This window comes from Branchiostoma belcheri, unplaced genomic scaffold, assembly GCF_001625305.1.
Source record: "Branchiostoma belcheri isolate BF01 breed outbred unplaced genomic scaffold, Haploidv18h27 scaffold10, whole genome shotgun sequence".
Taxonomy (NCBI): domain Eukaryota; kingdom Metazoa; phylum Chordata; class Leptocardii; order Amphioxiformes; family Branchiostomatidae; genus Branchiostoma; species Branchiostoma belcheri.
Window position 1 is genome coordinate 2,196,018 of NW_017802380.1, and position 9,661 is coordinate 2,205,678.

Sequence of the window (9,661 nt, forward strand, 5' to 3'; positions counted from 1 at the left end):
CGGTATATTTTTGCTCATTTTGCAACTGTTTAGTACGATTTACAGTATGGTTGAAAACTTTTTTTTTTGGAAACGGCCGAAAATTCATGCGCGCGTGGATGTCATCCATATAATCAAATCAACATGGCCTTACTTTTAAAATGTCATTGCCCAAACATAGCCTCCTTGAGAAATTGCCCTTTAAAGTTTAAATGTGGCGCCGCTGTTCCTGATTGGTCACTCAGTGCGACACTCCCACGGACCAACCAATGACAAAGCAGCGCTTTGGAAAAAGCCCACAGACTGTCCAATCACAAAGCAGCGCTGTGGAAAAAGCCCACACACCGTCCAATGACGGACCAGGAAATCCCTTCCCGGCTTTTTGTTGCGACATGCTGGGTGAGCTAGGTACACAGATTTGGAGCAGAGCTCGCGATCGCAGCAGCAGCAACAACAACAGTGCAGACATCGATGCACGAACTTCTCACGATAACTGACGTTATAACTTAGCTGAGGGGTCTGCCAGTTAAATGAATCATGTCGGGCCTCCCTCTGAAACAGGTAATCAGAATGCATTGTACTCGGTTTGAACCTCCTTGAGGTGACTTTATTTTGTCATGTATGTAGGGGAGGGGGGCAGATTGTATACAGTAAACATCGTGCAGCTCCCCAAAACGGGGTTTATATAATAAAACAGGCCACGTCATGACATGTATCATAAGTGTGTTTAAACGTTATGTATGTTAGCTTATTTCTCCTGAGACATTTAACGTTGCTGGTAGTGGGCTAGGGCATAGGGCAGTGTAAAAAGTGAAAACACTTTCAAAGTGTCTGATCAAGGACCCTATACGGGTATCTGTATATTGTCCTAGGTCTGATGTAGTCTCCACCAGACTTCTTTTGCAGGCTGAATAAATACCTTGAGGATACATCAGTGGCTAAGTAGAATTCAGCCTGCAAAAGAAGTCTAATGGAGGCAAGGTCTGATGGAGGATTTTCGTTGACGTCATCAGTAATTATAATTTGATACCTGGCAACAATAATTGGCGGGTAGTGGATTACAGCAACAGCATCTTGGCATATTCAAAAGACATACACTGTCATCCCACAAAGCACAAGTGACACCATGTAAGAAGTCTTAGTAACCTTAACTTTATAGTTTGTGTATAAGGTTTAGTCATTAGTCTTAAAATGAAGTAATCAGTTGTGACACCTGACTGACGATTACATGTATTATTGTCCCTATCCCCTTCAGCTGCTGGTGGTTGCAGGCATACTGTTCACCCACCACTTTGGATCCAGCGTGATTTTTCCATTCCTACCCTTCCTCACCCATGACTTTTTCCCATACCTCAAGCCAAACCAGATAGGTAAGTAACCATATACTTAATACTGGTTCATGATGACGTTGCTGAGAGTGTCATTTTAGCAAACACACACAAAAACATAGTTGCTGATACATCATGATCAGTTTGCACACAGTTGAATAACAAGTTTTCTAAAAAGACACTCTATTTGAGTAAGAAAAAAAAAAGTCAAGGAAACAAAAAGTTGCCATTTTTATTTTCTCCCAGGCTTGACCATTAGTAAGAGTCTATGACTAGTTGGGCAACCATGGCTTTACCATTGCCTGTGTCAGAATTTGTTAATATGAGTACTCAAAGCTTGGTTTTGATTTAGGAAATGAAAAATGTACAGCTGTGATGACTATAACTTCTATTGTTTCCCCTGTCCCAGGTTACTATGCAGGCTTCCTGGCAAGTGCCTACTTCACTGGCAGCTTCTTTGGGAGTTTCATGGTGAGAGCCTACAAAGAATCAGTGCCCTTACAGAGTGCAAATTACTGGATACTAAGTATATTAACTCACTCACTCACTGTCCGGTTTAACGTCTATATTGTACATGTATTCTTGTTGCTGTTGCCTTGGCCACCATGATCAAAAATGAAGTCTTAATTCCCTTCTAGCCCATTAAAAGCAATAAGAAAAGTTCAAAATTATCTACTGAATGCTAATGAAGAGTAGCAAGAACTTAATGTATTATACCACTATTGCAGACTAATGTTACTAATTTAAATTAAATTCTAGCAATAGCCTAAATTTAGCTGGTGTTTTCATGTAGAGTCATTTGCAAATTATTATTACAGTTTTAAAGAGTATAACAATTGATTATTAAATCTACACAGATATACAATATAGTATAAAGTCCATCAATAGTTTAAAATCATTGAGTACACCTTTGATAAACATTACCTTTAGAGTCATAGCCGTCATACATGGCAATATCAAAATATAAAAACACTACTCTGGAAACTGCTATCTTGAAATATGTCAAACTGCTCTTGTGTCTTGTGACACATTACTCATAGCTGTGGCTACAGGTTTAGCTGAAGTAGACAACATGCCATGTATTAGACTGCAAAAGGAAAAGATCGACTTTTCCACACAACCTCCTTCACACATTGAATTGCACCACCCCTTACTATTTCCTGTGCTCTCTCTTCCAGTGGGGCCGACTGTCTGATTCCCTGGGTCGTAGGTACATACCAACAAGACTTCACCTCCTGTTCATTAGTTAACATGACGATTTGTTGATGACATGGATTCCCAAGGTGGAAGGGTTTGCTGCCAGCTGGACAAAGGATGGGCTCACTGCTGACCGCTGTTGACCAACTCAAAGCCTGTCTTTCGCCCTCAGCGTAGGCGAGGGTGTTGGCTGATGGACAACAGTCATCACGACCGAATTCAACTCTTCACATCCAAACGTCACAGGCCAATTCTAATTACCAGTTCAAATTAAAACTGGAAGCTTAACCTTCTCCCTGCTGCTTAACCCTGTATTGTTAAACCAATACAAATTTGGTGCCAAATGGCTACTATAGCAGGAAGAAGGTTAAAATAAAAAATATGATCATGATTCAAATTCAAATGAAGTCAGCATTGCTGTCATGACTTCCCTTTTAAACTTGTGATCTGTTTTGACTTACTTTAGTAACTGCAAAACTTTTTTAGAAAAGAAATATAAAATGTCTGAAATTTGAATTTCAATGTAGAACTTGTAGTGCTTGCACAACGGTGTGGCCAAAGGGCTATAGAAACGGTGATGGGCTCTGTCCTATACGTTGAAAGGTGTCGGAAGGATTTTAACTTAACTAGCTTAACACCACAGGTGAAAAGTGCCTGCAGGTTGACGTTGTTTCTCCACTCGTCCACAGTTGCTTGCCAACCTATTGATCATATTCCTGTCTTTTCTGTTTTAGACCCATCCTTCTGTGTGGTATAGTGGGGTCTATGTTCAGCAGCGCATTTTTTGGATTCAGGTAAGCAATTGTGTCACAATAAAGCTATCTAATTTAAAAGTTAGTTTGCATAACTTTTAATCCACTAAATTGTGGAACTTTTGTGGTGATTTTATTTCATGTAAGTAGGGAGGTTTTCACTATGTTTTGATTTTGTGCTTAAAATAGTTCCATAGTCATACTTATTACTTACAACTTATTACAGGAAAAAGTAGAGAAGTTTACATTGAGACAGTACATGTATGTCAATTAACATGCTGTATACACATGTACAATGAACCTGGATTGGAATCTTCCTTTAATTTATCTTGAGTATTTTGATGACAAAAATTGGATTTTTCCAGATTTGCATACTTGGACAGTGCCATCATCACAGTGTCACATTAAAGGTGACCATGTGTTTGTTTGTTTGTTCTGAAATGGCAGATTTTTCCTTGTTTTTCTCCCCACCACCCCCAAGCCTGGTTTATGAGACTGCACAACTCCCAGGAAACTCTAACTCTATGTTGTTCTTCAGCCTATCCTTTGGATGGGCAATAGGAGCTAGGTTCATGTGGGGTCTCCTGGATGGAAACCTGGGAGTGGCAAAAACCTACCTGTTTGAGGTATGTTCCGAATCTTTGAACTGGTTATGAAGTTGAACTCAGTATTACTAGATGGGTGAGAAGAAAAAACTGTGCTGTTGTTTTCTTGAAGTTGTTTATTGACTCATTGTAATACCAGAGTTGTAATGGCTACCTTTGTTTGAGTGAGTTGATGCAAAATTTTAGTAGCCTGGTTACCAGACCTATTGTAGCTTCTGAGTCTATATCCTCTCTCTCCGCTACAATGTATTTGCAGGCTAAAATTTGCAGGTAACCAGGCTAAAATTTCAGATGATCTAAAGCTGTATGTTGCTGACACGATACTCGGATAATAATGTATATTGACAACCATAACAATTAATATTCACATGGTAAATGAATGTACATGTACCTTACAGGCTGCAGATGAAGCATATCATGCGTTCACCTTTTCACTGGTTGGAGTGTCAAGTGGCCTGGGCAGGCTTGTGGTAAGTTTGAGTGAATTTTGGCCAATTGTGGCCAATACACATCAGTTTTAACTATCAAGATTAGTATACTATTTTACTGTAGTATACATGTACAAAGCTATGGGGTTAGAACAAAAGGATATCATATATTTTATGTCTGATTTTTTGTGGTATTACAGGGACCAATAATTGGAGGGTTCCTGTCTTGTCCTGCTGCTCGAGTACCAGGCTTGGATGTTTTCATCCTGGAGAAGTTCCCTTACCTGCTACCCTGTCTTGTGGCAGTCTTCCTGTCAATTATCAACCTACTAGGTGAGAAGTAGACTTTCTTCAGCATTTTGAAACAGATTCATGTCTAAAGGGTGCTTTAAGAAATGTCAGACTTTGTGATGTTTTGAAAGAGGGCACGGTATTGGAAGGCAGACCCCATTCCTCTGCTTCCACCACCTTTTATCCCCAACCAAGGACAGGTACCCATTTTTAACAATGTCTAGCTAAGAAGGTACTAGGTATTGAACTCAAGACCTCTCAATCTCCTGTCCACTAGCTAAGCCACTCAGTCATTCAAGCTAGAAACGTAAAGTATAAACTAAAAAGTCACTGTTATTTGTCTCTCTCCCTGACTCTACCACAAACTCCTGCTAACATACATCCATGTCCCTGTTTGCCTAGCATCCAGCTTCTTCCTGAAGGAGACCAGATGGGGCAATGCAGATGCAGGTGACAAGCTCCCCAACACCGAGGGACAACCGTGTTTGTCAGGGCTTGTTGGAGCCGGAGGAAGACAGTGGGTTTGATGGACGAGATGGGGAGGAAGAGGACTTGGAAAATGAACATGTGAGTATGCACATGTGCGAAATTAAAACATAGCACAATGTATCATGTGGCCCTTACCTGAAGCACCATTAGATGAAATTGCACGGCTGGTTTTGCTGTATTTGGATTGTTTTGTGCAAATCAATGGCATCTATTGGTGATTCCTTTGAATATTCCAATGGCAAATATAAAAACTTTGACACTTCTTTAAACAGATAGTGATTTCTGTCAAGTTGGATAGAAAGCAAGTAGTGTGACTGCATCACACTTCTAGCAGTCCTTCACAAAGAGGAGGCCCAATATCAGCACTGACAATTGTGTAATGCAGGCTATAAAGATGCTTGATAATACATTTTGTAATTTTTCCACCTTGTTTTCTCAGTGGGATGAGACTAACAGGAGTCAGGAGGAACAGGATCAGTCCAGTGACTCCAGATGCTGCTCTCCATGCTGCTTAAGAATCCGTCGGAAACAAACACAACAAGGTTAGATATCAGAGTGTTCCAGATAAAAGTATGCTGTATAATGCTGAGGTCTCATTTCCAATCCGGGGCCCTGCCGGGCAGTCTTATGGAATGAAAAGTATGTTATAAAACACAACAAAGCACAAAATTGTACGAGAATTTAAAAATCATGCAGTAGGGTAGATTCAAAGTAATAATCCCTTTTCCAGATTATTGCTACTTTCCATCCTATCTATTGCTCTTGTTGTAGCAGTTATTGTTTATATCCTTTGTGTAATCTGAAATAAATGCTTTGTCCTCCTGCAGGAAGTGATAACAATGTCCCAATACGTAAGCTGCTCACAGACAGAAGAATTATGCTGTCCTGTGTTCTCTATGGCCTTCTGGGTTTCTCTGCAATACTAAGCAATGAGGTAAGCTTGATGTGTTGCTTCTCTCATTGCTTGTCGTCAAATGAAAAGAGGCCTAACACAAAGTTGATCCTACTGTATGTACACTATCTAATGCATCTGCCATTTTCTCACGTATAGCTGCTGCCCCTGCTGCTAGTGTCCAACCATGAACATGGTGGCTACAACTTTGAAACATCCGAGATATCCCTGGTGCTCACAGGGTCAGCTATTTTTCAAATCTTCAGCCAGGTATGTCCTGAGCTAGGCTGTCTGTGTCATATCATACCAGTCAAATGAAATTGTTGGCATGTATATGTTGAGTTAGAACTAACCAACTGAAATCTTTTGTACTGCAGTCATCCCTCAGTAAGACAGCTGGAGCTGCATAGTTTCCATTTGGAACTTTAATTCAGCCCATCAACCAATTGTTAGCATGTATCAGCATTCTTAATAATAATAACTCCTTTGCCTTCTGTTTTATCATCCTTATATCCCCCTTCTTGTAAGGGTTAGATGTCCTTACATCTCAATGCTGTAGCTCAAAGGTCAATGGAACAAATAGTCCTCAAAGTCAAGTTTATAATTAACAATTTCTGTCAAAGAAGTATAATAATTCCTGGCACTTTATAGATGGATTGATATATTTGTATCTCATTTGTATCCTTACATCAAAAATTGTTTTGCTCTTCCAGATTTTTGTGTTCCCAACCCTGTCCAAGAAATACTCCTACAAGACCCTTTTCCGATGGGCTATCTTCATCTTCACGATTGGCACCGTGCTTACACCCTTCATGAACCAAATGACAGGACCCATACCTGGACCCACAATACAGAACGCCACAGACATACTCCCACCTTACACTGTGGCACCATCAAGTGATGGCTCTCACCAACCAGCAGACAGTGTTTTGAGATTTTCTGTCAGAGAGACAGAATTCAACATTCATAAAAGCAATAATGACAGCAACATTGGCAAGTGCAGACTAGATGACGAAGGAAGCAATAATCATGTTGCTATATCCGATGTGCCTGCTAAAGTCTGGGCTACGGTTGTGTTCACTACTACACTTGCTATTCTTGGAAGGTGAGTTACATATTTGCAACAGTAGTACTTCTCTTTGTTCTTGCGACAGGACAGCTCGGTAGCCGGAAGTAATGTTTTTACAGCCATCTGTACATACTTGATGTTTTTTAGATGTGTTTGTGTAACGTTATGTGTTTGTACATTATGGGCTGTCAAGCCTGAAATAGACAATAAACTAAAACAATAAACGTTTGCAGAGTACATGTATGTGTTGTATTTTTCATTTGAAAATATACTTTGAGAATGTACTTAACTTTGTATTTCTCTATCAGTGTAAATAATAGTTGCCTAGATACATTTGTAAGTGCAGACTTGAACAATGTACAAAATGTACCATCCTACATGTATCTCTTACCATCATGTTATTGCTATGTCCACAGGGTGTCAGGTTTCACAGCTATCATGGTGATGGTGGGCAACTCTGCAATGGTAAGCAACCTTTCATATGTACACGTTCTTGTCATTGAATATTATGTTGTTACTCTTATCATGTTGCTACACTTATCATCATCATCTTTTCCTCTCCCATGATGTAGGTTACAAAAAGCCTATCATAGTTGTCATTTGTACATACAGGGAAGGGGGGGTTATAATTACTTGAACAACAATGGATTGAGAAGAAATGTTGAACTATTTTCAGCCCTACTTCCGAGGAACAGTTAATGGTATCTCGCAGTCCTTGGTGGCCCTCGCACGTCTGCTTGGACCGATTGTAGGAGGGAACCTCTTTGCTTGGACAACTGACAATGGTAAGTCCTTGCATTACATGATATTGTATTCTTGTTACTGTTTATCTGTCAAATATTATGTGCTGCACCACCAGTGTTTGATCATTTACCCCTGTGTATGGAGGTTTGGTTTTCGTTGTGTTTGCTTGAAGTTTCATACTTAGTTTTTTCTATGTCGTGAATACTTATATGGCCAGCAAATTCCAGCCAAGAGAGAGAGAGGGCACTGATTGGAAGTGTAAGGCAAAATGTCCCACAAAATATTACATATGTCTTCAATTTCCTGCCATGTATGTGCATGCCGGTGACAAGATTTTGATTTTAATACCTTTCCATTGCCCAGGTCTGCCCTGGCCGCTGAACTTCCACCTGGCCTTCTACCTGGCAGCGCTGATAAACATCCTCATCCTGTGTCTGACCCTGCTGCTCCCCAACTCCATCAACAAACCCAGGACGGAGGACATCGGAGAGGAGGTGGAGGAAGACTTCATAGAGGAAACATCAGTCTTGTGCAACCAGGAGGAGCAGGAAGAGCAAATCTGCAGTGATAGGAGAATTGCAGTTTTCGCATAGTCGTTGTAAAGTAGATGGTGTCACATTCCTTTGCTTGTTTATTTATTTTCTTATTTATTGAGATTTACCACATTGTGGAAAAATTGACATAACAGGTGACTATCACCTTTTCTAGTTGTCAACATGGAGAAGGACCTTACTAGTTTCACTAAGTAAAGTCTGGTGGGTTCTTCTTCAATAAGTGCGCTCAAGATGTGATCCTACTCAAACATAGGACCTCTGGCTTTATGTGCTATCCAAGAGGATGTCCCAAACCAAAGCTAGGTATCCATTTTCACCTGAGTTGAGTGAGGAAATACATGTAGGTGTAAAGTGCCTTTCTCAAGGGCACAACACTGGGCTTGTCAGGTAGTCAAACTCAGAACCTTTACTAGATTCTAGGCCAAGAACTCTAACCACAAGACCAACTTCTCAAAATCTGTAGGTGGGCAGGAATGTGTTGTGCACAAAGGGCCCCTGTATAAACTCAGCAGGTCAGCAGGAAATACTAACGTTAAGTATTCTCAATGCCTGCCTAATTGCTAGATTCATGAAGGAGTTGTTTCTTTCTGTCATAAACTATACTAGGACATTGTATGTCCTTGGACTAAGTAACTAGAAAATGCTCAGCGTCAGGAACGCTTGGGCACAACAAAGCCACAATTCTGTAAACTGCTCTTCACCTTAAGAATGTGTATTGGTAACTTATTTCCATTTGTTGCTATTTACATGTAACTATAGAATGTAAGCAATATATTACGTACATACACTATTCCAAAACAACTATGCATTGATGTTATGTACAAGCAATTCTATTGTCTAACTTTGTCATAGATTGGAGAATGGTGTAAAATTCATTGTCTTCGTCAGAAGGACTATGAAATTGTCTCGCCGGAGTGTGGGGAACTGCGGATTTTGCGATATAACTCTGGAAGGCATGATTCGACGTCCATGATTTTTGGCAGGCATATTACCGCTGTTGAGGCCGAAGTCAAGTACAAGTTTCGGCTTCGTGGGGGGTCCGTGCATCACGTTAGTGCACCTTTTGTGTTTGTGGCTTGTTAGCAAGATAACTCAAGTATTTGTAAAATGTTGAATTCTTGGTGTGGTGCTTACTATTGTCAGGACCAAGGTTAAGTTCGTTACTGAGCTTCGTGGGGGGTTTCATTGTGACTACAGGGGGCATTTTGTTAATTTTTCTTGTGAGCAGGATAACTTTTGTATGTGTGGATGGAAGTTAATAAATTTGATAGGCATATTACTGTCGTGGTCTCCAAGATTGAGTTCAAAGATGAGAGTCGTGGAGGTCGTTATG

The 9,661-nt window shown here is 40.3% G+C and overlaps 1 pseudogene; it reads left to right on the top strand.

Annotated features, from left to right (window-relative positions):
* The first annotated feature begins 379 nt into the window (after window positions 1-379).
* On the top strand, window positions 380-9,288 carry LOC109472707 (annotated as a pseudogene).
* Window positions 9,289-9,661: the final 373 nt, after the last annotated feature.